The 16,399-nt window shown below is 42.9% G+C and overlaps 1 protein-coding gene across 1 annotated transcript in view; it reads left to right on the top strand.

Annotated features, from left to right (window-relative positions):
* SPSB4 (splA/ryanodine receptor domain and SOCS box containing 4) overlaps positions 1 to 16,399 on the top strand; it is a 79,983-nt gene that overhangs the window by 31,294 nt on the left and 32,290 nt on the right. The gene's annotated exons all lie outside the window — the stretch shown is intronic.

The following is a 16,399-nucleotide window of genomic DNA, read 5'->3' as shown; positions in this document are numbered from 1 at the left end:
TCTTGCAATAGCTCAAGGCCTATAAAAGGCCTTGCACAAAGCAAGACCAGCCTTTCCTTTGTTGCTGCGGCTGCATCACAGATGTGAAACAGCAAGCTGTGGAAGGAGCCCTCATCCCACAGCTCACGCGAGAGGTCAAACAGTTGGCTGTTGTGCTGAGAGCAGTTGCATCAGGCCAGTGTGGGCTCCAGCAAGTCTCCGGAGGTCCAGAGTCCAGAGGCTCACTGGAGATGGGGGGGGCTCCCTGAGGTCCAGATTGGGAGTTCTCGAGGGCTGCAAGTGGCCTCAGGGCTGGGGTTTGGGCACCCCTGGTCTAACACATATGGCATTACTGGTAAAGCTCATGCCCATCTCTGCCTTGCTAGTTTGATAATAGTTATTCTGACTTTTCAGAACTTGCTGCGAACCTTGTTGTGGCTGTTTTTATAGTATCGTACTGGATGCTATAGGTGAAGTAGACCTTTCAAAGGGGTCTGATCTCTAGTTCTCTGCTGTTTTACTAGCTATTGCAAAAATAAGGGTGGGGCTCTTGATAAGAGACTGAGGGCCCAATACTATGCATACCTACTCAAAAGTAAGTCCCATTATAGTCAGCGGGGCTCACTCCTAGGTAAGTGTGGATAGGATTGTAGCCTCAATCTTTCCTTAGTTGGTAAGTGCAAGCAGTTAAAATGTTGTATTGATTGGCTGTTACTGATAAGTTTCATCCCTTAAGTGTATGCAACATCATAGTTCTTGGTTTACTGAAGTAATGTATGATAGCGAAGTGTCTGACATAGATAAGATGACCATTCAGTCCAAGTGACATGGATACAAGTATTTGTGTGGTTTGATCATAGTATTTCATGGCACCTGAAAGACGTATGTTCACTCCATGTGTTATCTGCATTTGCTCATTGCATTGCCCCTTTCTAGAGGAAATGATATTATTTGCTGACCTGCCGCCTCTGCACACTGCCGCCTCTGTCCAATCTAAGATTCACTTTGCAATAGCTCTGTTTTCAGCAGACCTGTGATAGCGGTGTTTGGTTTTGGGTTTTGTTATCATTTGTATGCCTCTCCAGCCCAGTTACATGACCTGCTTCAGGATATGGTACCCAGCTCTGTATTTTGTGTCAAACATCCATATTCTATGATAAAAGCTAATGAAAGGGGTTATGTATAAAGTTTACACTGTATGTTCTTTGTTCTTGCTCCTCAGTATTCAGACACCAGCTTTTGGGCTGTTTCCCATTTGGTCCTGTTCTTGCCAGAAATTGTGATCTCTTGAAGTTGCTTCTACTCCACTGAACTGCCTTTTTAATATATGCCAACATATAGTGTTATGTCAGAGGTTCACATAGACCAGTGATTCTCAAACTTTCAGCACTGGAACCCACTTTTTAGAATTAGAATCTGTCAGTACCTGCCAGAAGTGATGTCATGAAAGGAAGTGACATCATCAAGCAGGAAAATTTTTAACAATCCTAGTCTGCAATCCTACCCACACATACCCAGGAGTAATCTCCATTGACTATCATTGCTAAAAGCATATGCAGAGTAGCCTGTTAAAAGTACAGATCTGTAACATTTCCCAAATGCAGTCATATTACAGTCAAGTCTAATATATTAAAAATAAAATATTGAAATAAATGGGGACCCACCTGGAATAGGTTCATGACCCACCTAGTGGGTTCCGACCCACAGTTTGAGAAACACTGGCTTAGTCTGCTTAGTGAGAGGCAATGTTGTACACTTACACACAGGGTTGAACTCACAGGGAGAAAATGTTTAATATAGAGTCCTGAAAACCTTGATAGTTTGATACTGCCAAGCAAGACGGTCTAGAGCTGCAATTGTGTATTATAACACCTCCCAAAAATTCAAAGGCCTGGAAAAGCACGAGAAAAGAATTTTGCAAGTTGAGGCACTGCTATATGGATGTTCTGTAAAAAAAATGAGTGAGCTTTGGCAATGCAGGAAAGAAAAAAAGAATAGAATGGAAGGACCCTAGCTTTCCAGAAGGCACTCTGTATCAACATGTTTGGAATCATACTTGAAAGATCTTGAATGAAATGTTAGCTGAATGAAATGTTAATTCATAGTTAAGTGTGTGCCAGTATCCAGCTTCTTTGAATTCAACTACTTCCTCAAGTATATGACAGCATTTACTGAAATCCCCTTTCATTTACTATTCAATTTAATTCTGATCTTCTGACCACCGTGCTTTCATCCACTGTAGGAGAAAGAGTTATTGGATGGAAGACAGTATAGCAGTAGCACATCGTCAATCAGATCAGCTGGTATGTTTGCAGGAACTTTGTGTGATTTAATGCAAAGAGTGTATTGCAGTTGAAAAGGAAAAAAAGGCAGTTGAACTAAGACAAGCTGAGGCTAAATGGAATGTTCTCTAGTACAAGTTCAATTGGTGCCTCTCAACTCAATGTTTTGACTAAATGCTTGGGTCATGATCCAGCATATTGGAGCCACGTGTTCTTTTTGGAAATGGAATGGAAAAGTCCTCAAAAACAGTGTTTGGAGATGGAAGGGGGGATTACTTGTGTCAGTTTTTGAACTCGTGCTTGAAGCCTATGTGGAGCTAAGGAAACGGATATTGTCCTTAGGCCTATCAGTGAGGAATTGGCATAAGTTTTAAACAGCTGGTGAACCGCATTCCACTTAATGCCTACAGATTTTTAATGCAGCTAGTATTTACCCGGGACATGCTGTTGCACTCAGCAAATTGGCATTATGCTGCTGGGGCTCTGGATGGATGGTGAAATGTCCAGAAAGGGACATGCATTTATATCATTTTTCTGAGACTTTAACAGTGATCTAGGACAGGGGTGACCAAACCCCGGCCCTGGGGCCACTTGCGGCCCTCGAGGCCTCTCAATGCGGCCCTCGGGGAGCCCCCAGTCTCCAGTGAGCCTCTGGCCCTCCGGGGAATTGTTGGAGCCCACACTGGCCCAATGCAACTGCTGTCAGCGTGAGGGTGACTGTTTAACCTCTCACATGAGCTGTGGATGAGGGCTCTCTCCACTGCTTGCTGTTTCACATCTGTGATGCAGTAGTTGCAGAAAAGGAAAGGCCAGCCTTGCTTTGTGCAAGGCCTTTTATAGGCCTTGAGCTATTGCAAGACCTTCATTCGTTCATGTAAGTTCATCTTTAATATAGTCATTTATGTAAACGTATGTAAATTTATTCAAATTTTAAATGTAAATTAATTCTTTTTTCCCCCGGCCCCCGACACAGTGTCAGAGAGATGATGTGGCCCTCCTGCCAAAAACTTTGGACACCCCTGATCTAGGAGTATATTTGGAAGGGAATAATATAATATCTTTTTGTTGACTGAGACTACATTTGAACTTCTTAAATGGAGCTCCATTAAAGTACTGACTATAGCAGCATTACTTACTGAAGAAAAGTATGCAGGTTAATAAATTGAATGATAATGGATGCCAGGATGGATGACAGAGATTAATGATACCCAGAACTGATTAGGAGATTTTAGCAGTTGGAGAAAGAACAGCAAAAAATAGGAGTATATATTTTTTTTCTCTGACCACTTTTTCACCTAATTCATATCCCCAAGCACAAAGTAATAAGTGTTCCAGGAATAAAGTGAAACTGCAATTTATCTCTGCTCAAACTAAAATGAAAGACTGGAACTCCAAGCCCATAAATATATGTTGCTATGACAGTATACATGGCTGCTTTAATCAACATAGATACATCAGTGTTATGTGTGATGGGGAGTGGGTTGCATCTGTCCTATTACTCCATTCACTAGCTTAACTAAATTATGAAAAGTTACAAGCAAGTACCAGGTGTGCACTGTTGCCTGCGTGATAGTCAAAATGCTTTCAGAAAGGCACACAGATGAGTTTCTCGGCCAAGAGAAGTGTGGGGGAATTCTGTGCTGTACAATGGATTGTTTCATGTGTGATAGACACCATAGTAGTAGTGTATGCACACTGGGAAAGGATCGTTAAAATCCATGTTGTATTTCTGTTTTGCTAAAATTTTAGTAAGAACATTTCCTGTTTATGTAAAATTTGAGTAGTTTAGTACATTGCTTCCCAAACTTTTTTGACTGGTGGCTCCCTTGACCTACTGGGCCATTGACCATGGCTCCCCATTAGGACTACAACCCTATACATTGTATAGGATGGTGGATTTTCGCCAGGATTCTGTGGCTCCCCTGGCTGGTTTCCACAGCTCCCTGGGCAGCCACGGCTCACAGTTAGGGAACCACTGGTTTAGCAGTTAGTTCTCCCTTCAAACCGACTTCTAAGGCTACCACTAACTTAATTGTGGAATACATATTTGCTTGCAGAAAGTCCCAGGTTCAATCCCTGTCAGCATCTCCAAACAGGTTGGAAAAGACCCATCTGAAATTGTGGGGAGCCCCTGCCAGTCAGTGTAGACAGTAGTGACTCAGATGGACCAATGGTCTGACACCATATAAGGCAGCTTCTTGCATTTTAAATAAATAAAAGTACCTAAGGGTGCTTTTTGTCAACAAATAAGAAAGCTCATCAGGATTCTTCTCGTACAGATAACTTCCTCCCACAATCATCTTGTTGACATGTTTTCCAATTTAGAATCCCCAAAGCTTGAGGCTACGTCTTAAATTGTCACAACAGCAGACAAGGCAAATTATATATTTTTTGTGTTTGATTAGGATTGTTTTTTTTAATCCAGTCTTCTCACTGAAGCAGGTCGCATTATTAATCTTCCCTTCACTGTGTCAACACATGTCTGAAAAGTACACCCTGTAACATGTGCAGGGGGGAGGTTTATTTCATGTGCTGGGACTCTTTGGAATGACCAATAGCACAGCTCATCGGTTCGGTGGGAGAGGCAGATGGAGGTGAGGATGAAGGTGCAACAACAAACTTTTATTGTGAGGATAATTTGAAAACCCTACCACACATGCACACACAATCACATACAGAGAGGCATTAAGCATGTCATCATTTAACTGCACATAAGACAGGAAAGATAGCAGGGGGTTTTGTGGATTGATGGCAAGGCTGCTCCAATGTTATTTGTCTTTTTCTCTGATGATTTGTGAGTCTGTCCCAGAGCTAGTATATGAAATCCAAGCACCCTCCTGTTCAAGAGCAGGGTACAAAGGCCTGAAAGGCCGGAAAGCGAGCCCACCCAGAAGCTAGCCTGTAGCTATACCTGACTCAGGGAAGCAGGACAAGAGAGCAAGAGCAGCTTTCCCAGGCCAAGGGGGCACTCAAGGAAGGAGGCAGGGAAAAAGGAGTGGGTTGTTCACAATTCCGAGTGCCAGCTTGACAGACTGGTTCCTGGAAAGTGATTGGGAGTCATCCATGTAGCACCATCAGGGCTGAACAGCAAACTGAGCAGCAACACAGCGTACAGACGAGAGCAAGGGATGAAAGATACGAGGAAATGGGAACCAGCTCTGCATACCTTTCTTCTTGTATCAACTTATGAAATCTTTGTGGGGTTGAGCCAGTCGGGAAACCTGATTTTGTGTCTTAATAGCCCTTGATTGCTAATTCCCATTCCTAAATGAGCTGCTATTGTTTTGCACCTTATGAAAGTGCAGTGAACTCATGACAAGCTATGGAAGCTAGTTGCTTCATTAGCATGAACTTCGATTGAATTTGGCCATGGTGTTGGTGAGGACATCTAGGGTGGAGTCCTTTTTTTTGTGTTGCTGACAACTTCTGGGCAGCCCAATCCTGAGCTGCTCAGCACACAGGGCTGCAGTGGCACCGAAAATGGCTGCTGCTGCATCCTAAGCACAACTCGGGGATCGCTGGTGGCTCCTTAGGAGAAGGGAACTTTCATCCCCTTCCTCCAGGTAAGGCAAATAGCCCCACAATGGGGTTACTTGATTCTATAGCAACCCAAGGGTTGGTGTAGAATCAAGAGCCTCATGGAGGCTCAGGATCCAGTGGAGCAAAGCTCCACTGGTCCCGCCTTCCTCCCGCCCCGCTCCCTCCCTCTGACACACCTCCTCCTTGCCCTCCCCCTGCCTCTCCCACCCAGGAATGCCTCCTCCTCGTCTCCCCCCATGCCCCGACAGTTTGGGTGATCGCAGAGCGACAGAGCAGCAGCTGTCCACCGGCGCTAGCCCAGTGCACTCTACACCCTGGCAGTTTGGATGACCGCAGAGCAGCAGCTGTCAACTTGCGCTAGCCCAGTGCCAGTGCTAAGGGCCGCAGGCGTGCCTTAGGGTAAGCTGGTGCGTACTGTTTAGGATTGGGCCCTTCAAGTCAGGAAGCCCCCAGGATGTGGCTTTTGTTCATAGGGTTAAAGAGCTATACAAACCATTGAATGGAATCTTCCAAGAACAGAAGTCAGGCAAGCCATCTTCCAAGCTAGCTTGATGTGGGCATTGGGTGGCGGAATTACACTGACAAATTAAAACTGTGATCTTCATCTAGTTCTGAGGGATCTGAGGCCTCTTATAATCAGTCCAGTTTCAAAGCCGCAGTAGTAAACTGGGTCATGTTCTCTGGCCAGGAACTCAGCACTATATACACCTGTGTACATGTGTGTCATGCTTCATACATTCAAAGTAAAATACATAAAAACGGTTGTCAGATAACAATGTGTTTTTTTAATCCTTCATTTATGCTTTGTGCAGTCATATATGTTTTTTATCCCTTGCCTTGGTGTAGTGGTTAGAGTTTTGGACTTTGGCACTGAATAAAGATTTGAATACCAAAGTTTACTGTGCAAATATAGTTCAGTCTCTCTCTCTCTCTCCCTCACCATCTCAGAACCCCAGCCATCTCAAACTCTTGGTTTTGGGATAAAAATAAAACACAAGTTATTCTTCCAAACGTCTTGAAAAGTTGTCATTCCATAAAGTATTCAGGATTCTCTTATTGTATAATCCTGTCAGCATTAAAAAGCCTGATATCAAAGTAGTATTCAAACATTAACCTGATTAATTCTGTCATATCCTTCTGACCTTCCTTGAGTTGACACATTTGTTTTGCATTAGATGACTGATGCTTGTGAGAGCAGAGTCCTTATTTTATAGTCGAGAGCCTTGGGGTGAATAATATCCTGGATGTGTGTTGGACACCGTGTGGAGGAATCTTGTGTGAGATATATTACTCTGCACTCTGAAAATAAAATTCTCTTAAATTTTATCTAATTCAACTATTTTCAATGTGCTGTGGAAGGTCCATAGGTGTGCCACGGGAATTTGGAGCACTGCAGTTGACAATCACTGAAAATCTCTCGAGCTCTGCCAGCAGAGGAAGAGGGACAATTTGTTACTACGAATAGTTGCCCTAGAAACAGAGCCACAGAACCTGAAAGAGTCTCTAGGAAGCCAGAAGGGACATCAAAAGAGAAGGAGACCATAGAAATCAGTGAGAGGAAAAAGGTGAAAATTGCAGCTCTGTTATGTGTAGTATCTCTTGGCAATTATTTTTTAATTAATTATTAAAAACTTAAAGGGAGAAAAGTCTGTTCTTGCAAAGTGCTCTTTACCTGGTAGAGTAGCTTCGTTTATGTGCTATAACTGTCACTGGGCTGTTCTGCACAATATTCAGACAGACAACTGTGGGTGGGTGTTTCTCCCTTTGTGTGAGTGTGTTTGTCTGTGTGTGGGGTATTGTGTGAGCCAGGTAGTTCGTGTGTAGAGGCGTGGAGGCTTGATTTGCATGATTTTTCCTCTCTCCTCTAACCAAACTGAATAGTGCATGAAAGTGGGACAGCGTGGTTTGAACATCCACATATAATTTGCCTGTTTAAACAAGTACTAGTTAGCTGCGAACAAGGAAAGGAAGTTAAGAATGTCAGAAAATTCCTACCTATTCAGGTCAAAGACTCATCAAGTACAGCATCCTGTTACCCACATTGGCCTGCCAGTTGCTTCCGGGTTGCACACCAGCAGACATACCCCCTCCTGCCATGGCTCTGTGCAGCTTGTATTCAGAAAGTCACTGCCTCCAAGCCTAGACATAGCATGCAGCCATTCTGACTATGAATCTGTCCTTCATGCATTTGTTTAATCCCCTTTTAAAGCTGTCTGTAAACCAAGTTAAACTGTAGAGCACAGAGGGCATGCAGGAGCCTCGGGCATTTGGTGGGCCACTGTGAGATACAGGAAGCTGGACTAGATGGGTCTTTTGGCCTGATCCAGCAGGGCTCTTCTTATGTTCTTATGAGCCTGATTCTCTTGAGGCCTTGTTCCAAAGGATGTTTTGCTGCGATGCCTGAATATAACTAAATGCAATGAGATATCCTGAATTGTTCCTATTTGGACCAAACTGTGCATCGGTTTACCACCTATTGGGAACCTTGATAATAATTTCTCGTAACATTCACATTTGCAGTTAGCTGCACAAAATTGCAAAGAGACTTGCAGTGTATTGTGATAATCTGTTTGATCTCTATTTGTCTGGCATCATAGCGGATGAATGTATTGGCCTTGTGGGAAGCAAATAATTAGATAAAGCATTCACGTATTTGCAACAGCTTATCAGGACATCCTTTGTAATGTCTTCAGTGAAGGTCGGTTGGTTCTTCTGTTATGGTGCTGCTACTTAATTTTCCAAAAGCTCTCTTGAAATGCCTAGCGGTACATAATTCTCAAATTATGAGAATTGGCTTTTCTTCTTGTAGCTACTTCAGTAAGGGAAGCAAAATATAAGGAATCCTTATAACCTGAGGAATGTTCTTAAATAGGATTGTTTGGATCTGATAGTAAATTATTGGCTTGTAAAACCTAATTGGACTGGTGATGACATGGAACAAAAGTACTCCAACACTCTCAGTTCTTTCTCTCAAATGCATGGTAACTGTGCTACACGTCTAATAATACACAATGTGTAGCTTTTGTCTCTTGTACTATTCACAGCCCAATCCTAACCAGTGCTGGTGCAGTGGGGCCACATAGCCTCTGCTATATCCTGTGCTCATTAGGTGCAGGCTGGAGGTCTCCTTGGGGTCAGGAGATATTTTTCCCTTAACTCATGTATTGCTCCATAAGAACAGCCCCACTGGATCAGGCCATAGTCCAGCTTCCTGTATCTCACAGCGGCCCACCAAATGCCCCAGGGAGCACACCCCTACATCTGGCATTCTGACTTAACCCATTTCTAAAATCAGGAGGTTGCGCATACACATCATGGCTTGTACCCCATAATGGATTTTTCCTCCAGAAACTCGTCCAATCCCCTTTTAAAGGCGTCTAGGCTAGACGCCAGCACCACATCCTGTGGCAAGGAGTTCCACAGACCGACCACACGCTGAGTAAAGAAATATTTTCTTTTGTCTGTCCTAACCCGCCCAACACTCAATTTTAGTGGATGTCCCCTGGTTCTGGTATTATGTGAGAGTGTAAAGAGCATCTCCCTATCCACTCTGTCCATTCCCTGCATAATTTTGTATGTCTCAATCATGTCCCCCCTCATGACGTTTCTTTTCTAGGCTGAAGAGGCCCAAATGCCATAGCCTTTCCTCATAAGGAAGGTGCCCCAGCCCCGTAATCATCTTAGTCGCTCTCTTTTGCACCTTCTCCAGTTCCACTATGTCTTTTTTGAGATGCGGCGACCAGAACTGGACACAATACTCCAGGTGTGGCCTTACCATAGATTTGTACAACGGCATTATAATACTAGCCGTTTTGTTCTCAATACCCTTCCTAATGATCCCAAGCATAGAATTGGCCTTCTTCACTGCCGCCGCACATTGGGTCGACACTTTCATCGACCTGTCCACCACCACCCCAAGATCTCTCTCCTGATCTGTCACAGACAGCTCAGAACCCATCAGCCTATATCTAAAGTTTTGATTTTTTGCCCCAATGTGCATGACTTTACACTTACTGACATTGAAGCGCATCTGCCATTTTGTCCAGAATGAATCTGTGACAGCTAAATCACTGGCACAAGCCAAGCAGCCCATGTAGGGTGTTGAAAAAGAAAATTGGTACTTTTATAACTGGGAGAGGTTGGAAGTGGCTCATAACCTGCAAACTTTAAGTCAGTGCTGTATGACTTCTCAAATCTTTGTTGCTTCCCTATCATGCCTCCTCCTCCTTCAGGGCCATCCCAAGGTTCAGGTCCACATCATAAGGGGCAGTGGAGGACATATTACATTTCCATAGTGGACAGCAATTGGCAATCCTTATAAGCAAGGAACTGCTTATAAGGAGTATATTCTCTTCAGGATGTAGCAGAAAGAGGGAAGCTCCCTTCTTTATATTCATAAGTGATGCACGGAAACGAAGGCTGAGTTGAAAGGTGGATTTGGCAAGGAAAGCTGTATTCTTTGATCAGAGGTACTTCCCCTTCCCCGCAGGGTGAGGAACTCATAAGAGTGCATAAGCAGTTCCATTATATAGTTCAGTTAGCATTGTACTCTCCTTGCAACATAATTTCAGCGAGTACCCTCTAACTGGCACTGGCTTAGCCGGTTCTGACTGCTTTCCGTAGTCCTTTATTTTAACTAGCTTGCATATTTCACACAAACAGAGCTTGTTCAGGGCAGAACTGAGAAAGTTGCTGTACCAAATTTGTCTAGGGGTCCAAGATGGAGTCTGTCTTGTCAACAAGGAGAACAATAGGGTCTTTGTCCCATTGTCTTTTAATATCTGATAGGTCCTACAGTTACACTCCTCAGGTCTGCTGTCAGGATCTTCTTCAAGATCAGGAAGGGGGTGGAGTATGAAGTTGTGTCTCACCAGAAGTTGAGATCAGTCCTCTGGTCTGATCTCCTACTCATTGCTAGAAAATGCCCTTCTCCTCTGTAAGTGCTTGGAAAGTGGGATGGCACTGTTCTCTACAGGGCCTCTTCCTGTTGTAGGTAACTCTTCCCCTGCCTAAGGAAGGGCTTTCTGTCCTGCGAAAAAGAAGTTTCTTGTTTCTCTCCTGGATCTTTCTATTCAAGCTTCTATTCTTTCTCTCAGGCCTTCTCCAGCCCACCCTTCTTCCTTCTCGTCTTCCCTTTGGGTGTTCTCATATCTTTTCTTCTGACCATGTCTGCCGGCCTCCTTTCTCTCTCTGCATCTCTGTCCTGTCCTGTTCTGTTCAATTTCTTGCTTCTCCCCAGCCCTCTTAAAGGGCTCCCACATTTTGTTTAGTCCCATCCTGTGTTGATCATAGTCAGCAGCACAGTTCTGTCCATCAGAGTCACAAACTGCAATCCCTTTTCAGTATGTGGATTAATGGACAGTAGCTTGAAGGTTGAGTACTTACTAGTTTATATATGGTGGATGCCAGTTTTTTTTTATATGACTGTGTCCCAGAAATCTCTGATTTCACTGTTTCACCAATGCATGCACATTGGTGTTTAAGAACATGCAGTTCTCATTCCTACTTTGCTGGGAAAACACCAGCTTCTACCAGCATTGTTAGTAAACTATGACGTGACTGTGAGCATAGAAGTTTTCAATAGCAACAGTATTGTTTTGGAGTGAGTCAGGGTCTCACAGTGTGTGCCCAGAAGCTACAGTTTGGATGTACTGTTTGCCTGAGAGCACATGCCGCTACTTATGGCTGCCATCTGTAAATGAAATCAGAATAAATAAATTGGACAGGAATTTCATATGATAGGGAGAATGGTGGCAGTGAAAATGATTTGTCTGCTTGGTGTCAGGAGACTTCCTCTGTCGCTTGAACAAGCCACTGTTAGTGTGCACACTCTCAAATAGGCCCCCCTCTTTTTGGACCTTGGCTCTTGGCTCCAGATACTCATGTATGTTTGTGAAAGGCAAAGAATCCTGACGTCTGCTTCGAGCATATTTGTAGAGAAACTGTTCAATAAATGTTTAATAACACCATCTCTACACATTTCGCTGGTTCAGTTCATTTTAAATTCTTTGCATTCTTGGCTGAGCATCTTGGAAAAGGAAATAAATTGACCTCTTTCCTTTTGTAGATTCAGCAATCTTTAAAGCAGAGGTTTGCGTGTCTCCATAGCAGAGGCTATTTGAATACCTTTTTTCTAGCATTGAGATTTTTGTGGTCTGCTTTTTCATTCAGTATCTCTGTAAAAGAACTTGTAATCGGCTTGGGGGGAACTGAAGCCAAAAATTATACAATGTAAAATGTAAGAGCGGCAGAATCTTTATAAACTCAATCATTCTAACTCCATAAAGGTGTATAATTATAGATTGTTGGTGTGGGTATTGCTGTATAAGAGTCTTCTTTAAGTACATACAACAGTTCTAAGGAAAGAAGTCTTGCTAATGAGTATTGGCATCCCCTGGACCGAGGAGCAAGCCACTTTTTAAATCTGGGGCATGTGTAAGTGGGGAAGGGCAGGGTAGATACTCAAAAGCATTTTGTGATTTGGCAAGAGGGGTTGAAAGTAAAAGTAAAAATCATATGCAAATGTTTGGGCTTGCCTTAAGTAGCTCTTCAAATTCCAGGCATTGTTTTTTTGACTGAACCAGCAAGCATGCTTAGGGATACATTGCTTGCCTGACTTCAAAAGAAGCAATATTTGGGAGAGACCGTAGACATAGTTGAGAGCTTTAGTTCTGGTTTCAGCAGCTCATGCTGCTGAAGAGACAAGCTTCAGTGAAGGTTTAGTATGTAGCTTGGCTCTTTGGGAGTTGGAACTGTGCTGTTGTTGGAAATTGGGGCTTATGCTCCTACTCCATGAAAATATACAGGACATCTCAAGAAAATGTACACACACTTTACAGTATTGCATTTATTATGCAATAATTGGCACATATGCTATAATACTGTAATTCACACATATACGGTGGGCCCTCCTTATCTGAGGGATCTGCATCCACAGATTTGACTAAATGGTTGGCAAACCTTCAGTCTCGAAAGACTATGGTATAAGCCTACAGCACCCGGTATTCCCCGTCGGTCTCCCACCCAAGTACAGATTTGACTAACGGTGGGGGCTGACCCCCGTGGCTGGAGAACCTCAAGAGGACTTCTGGACACGACCAAGAGTGCCTTCCAGCTGCATCCGGAAGGTCTTCTGAGGTGTGGGGAGGTTGCGCACGGTCTCCCTGTGCCTCAGAAGGCCTACCAAAACGATCTAAAAGGCACTTCCAGTTTTTCTGATTGGGTCTCTGCAGATTTAATTATCCATACAATTTGGTATCTGTGTGTGTGTGTGTGTGGGGGGGGTGTCCTGGAATGGATTCCCCACAGATACTTGAGGGCCCACAGTACAAGCAGTCAAGCAGTTGCTTGACTTAATTAATTTAGGCCCAAATCCTCACCAACTTTCCAGTATTGGCATAGCTGTGCCAATGGGACGTGTGTTGCATCCTGCAGTTGAGTGGCAGTCACGGAGGCTTCCTCAAGTTAAGAGAATGTTTGTTCTCTTACTTTGGAGCTGCATTGCTCTGATGTTGCTGCTGGAAAGTGGGTTAGGATTGCGCCCTTATTTAATTAACGATATCATTAATGACATCATTGACTAAGGGATCTGCAGACATACACCAATGTGTGTGCTGGGACAGTTCCACACATCTCTTAACTTGCTTTTCTTAGATGTTGAGAGTCTTGCAGATTTTCTGCAGTGAAGTACTGTATGTATGAATCTAGAGTTCATTGACATGTCCGTGTACATCTTTTTGAGACACGCTGCCTATTTTGGTCCCAGCCTCTTCCTTGTTTGAGTCTCCTACGTCTCTCAATCAGCAGTGTTTCTTTCATTGCAGTCACAGATCTTGCCATCTGTTTTACCTCCTCCCATTTCCTTTTCTTTTGAAAGATGAACGTAGATTTGGCAGACACGGAAGCCTTTGCTGCATACTTGTAATGTTTTGTTTTTTCAGAGTCTCTCCGGTGTGTGTAAATGATCACAACTGTCTTTCAGTGTTCATATTGGACTGCATCTGAACTCCAAGCAGTTGTCTGAATGTTGTCCTTTACCTGTGCAACCTTTTAGGAATAAATCTCTGTGAATTTGTTTAGTCTTAATTTTAACTATAACTTGCTGATGTTTTGTTTTTTTAGCAACAGACACAATGCACATTCCTGTTTTTTATAGCCCTGAAACCTATCCATTGCCATGAGATCACGCGGAACTTATTTTGCACACTTGTTTTGTTCCCCAAAGTAACTGGAAAGTACAATTGCTTATTCAAAATGTCTGATTTGTGGTATAATCTGTCTTCAACCTTTTTTGTGTCACAACCCCAGTAAATAAATAGATAATGTGTGAGACTGGGGACCCATCATCAATCCCTCTTTGGACCCCTCCTGTGTCTCTGTTTTCCCACCCCTGCCCACTCTGCCGCCCACTTCCCACCCTCGTAACACCCTCCCAGCACTGTTCACTGTAACCAAGCATTCTTATTAGAGAATGCAGAAAAGGTTATCATGAAGCCTGGAACTAATGAGAGCTGTTCTAGCACCGTTGCTAAGAACCTGAGCAGGACTGGGACACCATCCTCTGGTACCTGAAAGTGTACACCCTATACTTCCCCCTTTACCTGGTGGTGTTCTAGTCCAGTGCTCTTCAACATTGTTCATGTTGTTCATATGGGAGGTAAAAGTGGCCGTGACTGCACAACTGAGACAACACAACCCCATTGGGGTCCTGACCCCCAAGGTTGAAGAACACTGATCTATGGGTGTGTGTGTGTGTGTGTGTGTGTGAGAGAGAGAGAGAGAGAGAGAGAGAGAGATCAGTGTGTGTATGGGTAGCATTCCATTTTGTGAATCCAGTAAAAATTTCAAGTTGATTTGCCGAAGTCCAAGGATAGCAAAAAGCAGATAGGAGGGAGGCATGGATAGAGGAGTGGGTGTTGGGTCAGGAAATATTAGCAAAGATATTGAAAATAAAAGTTGCCATCCAATACCTAATATATACCTGTATTTCTGAATAATACCTCTGTTAGACTAAAGAGCTCTTTGTTTGTGAATACCGGTCTCAGATAATTGATAGTTGTAGAAACTAACCAGTGAATTTTCTTTTACAGCAGTCTGTTACACAATAAAAATAAAATAGCAAGTATGTTTTTGCTTTGAATGAATCATGTAAAGAGCCAATGACTAGTGCTTACCATTTTTTAAAAATTACCATTGCTTGCTTGATGTGTTTGAAAGGGATGAACTCTTTAAATTGGGAGGTTTTGGAATACTGTTGCCAAATATAGATGTATAGAAATGGGGGGAAAAATCTCAGAGATGTTCAATGGACAACAATCCATTTTTAACACAATGTGGCAATTTCAGTTGGCTGTTCAACATTCTGAAAGCAGAAAAGTTGTTTCTGGTGTTTAAGAGCCCCCAACTACTTATGCAACCAAGTTGAATTTGTCAGCTAAGATAATAGCTTTATGTAAAGGTGCATAAATACATGTATTTATTTTTATTTTTTATTATTAATATTATTTTGGTTCTTTTGTTTGTTCTGGTGTTTTTTTTTTCCGCATGCCAAAAAGGCAGTGGGTAAATCTACTTTCAAATACTAATCTTGATTCTCTGGGAAAGCAGCAGAACACTGAGTATTTTTTTCTGGATTGTCAGTTTGTCAACATAATATTATGTCAACATAATAACATGCAGAAATGTTCTGCAGAGACTACTGAACAATGTGCTTGAGCAGTGACAGACTAATGTTACAACTGGAGTGGAGGGGAAAGAGAGTGTGTTATCTCGTCGTAGATGTGACGTCTATGAGGTTGCATTTACCATGAAGAAATGCTGTCCTGTACTTGTCCAAGGGAATAGGGGCCATAAAGCACTTTTATTTTCTAGTAGTTAGTAGATAAACAGTATCCCTTTGGGTAATAAAAATGGATTCAGTGCTTTCTGACTTGCTTTACAAGAGCTTACAGTGCAATAAGTAGGTAGATAAGCAAACTGAATTTTCACAAATGTTGCACACTTCAAAGGCATCTAAACTATGAGAAACTTCAAAAGAGCAGTTTTATTAGGATCCAGCTACACAACCTTAAAAGAGCTGTTGTCATTCCTTTATTTAGCACTAATGACAGCTATCTTTTCATGGCAAATAGCAGCTGGAGAGATGATTTCATTGGGTTCAACAGGATTAGCTCTCTCCCCTTCTCCAAGCTGGGGTTCTGCTTTGGAATACCCCACTACATATGCTGCTCTTGAAAATAGAGGGTTGCAGAATGAGTGCCCAATCCTATTCAACTTTTCTGCTCCGGTATAGCCACAATGTAGCCCCATGGTAAGGGAGCACATGTTCCCACACTTTGAGAAGACCCCAGTGATTGCTGCTCCACGACAGGATGCACACCCCACTGGCACAACTGCACCCGCACTAGAAAATTGGATAGGATTGGTCCCTGGTACTGGCATCATAGGCTCTTTATTTATAGCTTTAAGGCAGCAAAGCACTAGAAAAACCTTACAGGCAACTGGTCTGCTATGAGTATTCATCAACAATCTTTCTCCATTCAGTGGAGGAATGAAGCACATGAAGTTGTCATTTGTTCATTTGAACTAGGATTGTCTAT

The sequence above is a fragment of the Tiliqua scincoides genome, chromosome 3 (genome assembly GCF_035046505.1).
Source record: "Tiliqua scincoides isolate rTilSci1 chromosome 3, rTilSci1.hap2, whole genome shotgun sequence".
Classification (NCBI taxonomy): Eukaryota; Metazoa; Chordata; class Lepidosauria; order Squamata; family Scincidae; genus Tiliqua; species Tiliqua scincoides.
This window is presented reverse-complemented; position numbering and strand designations above follow the sequence as displayed.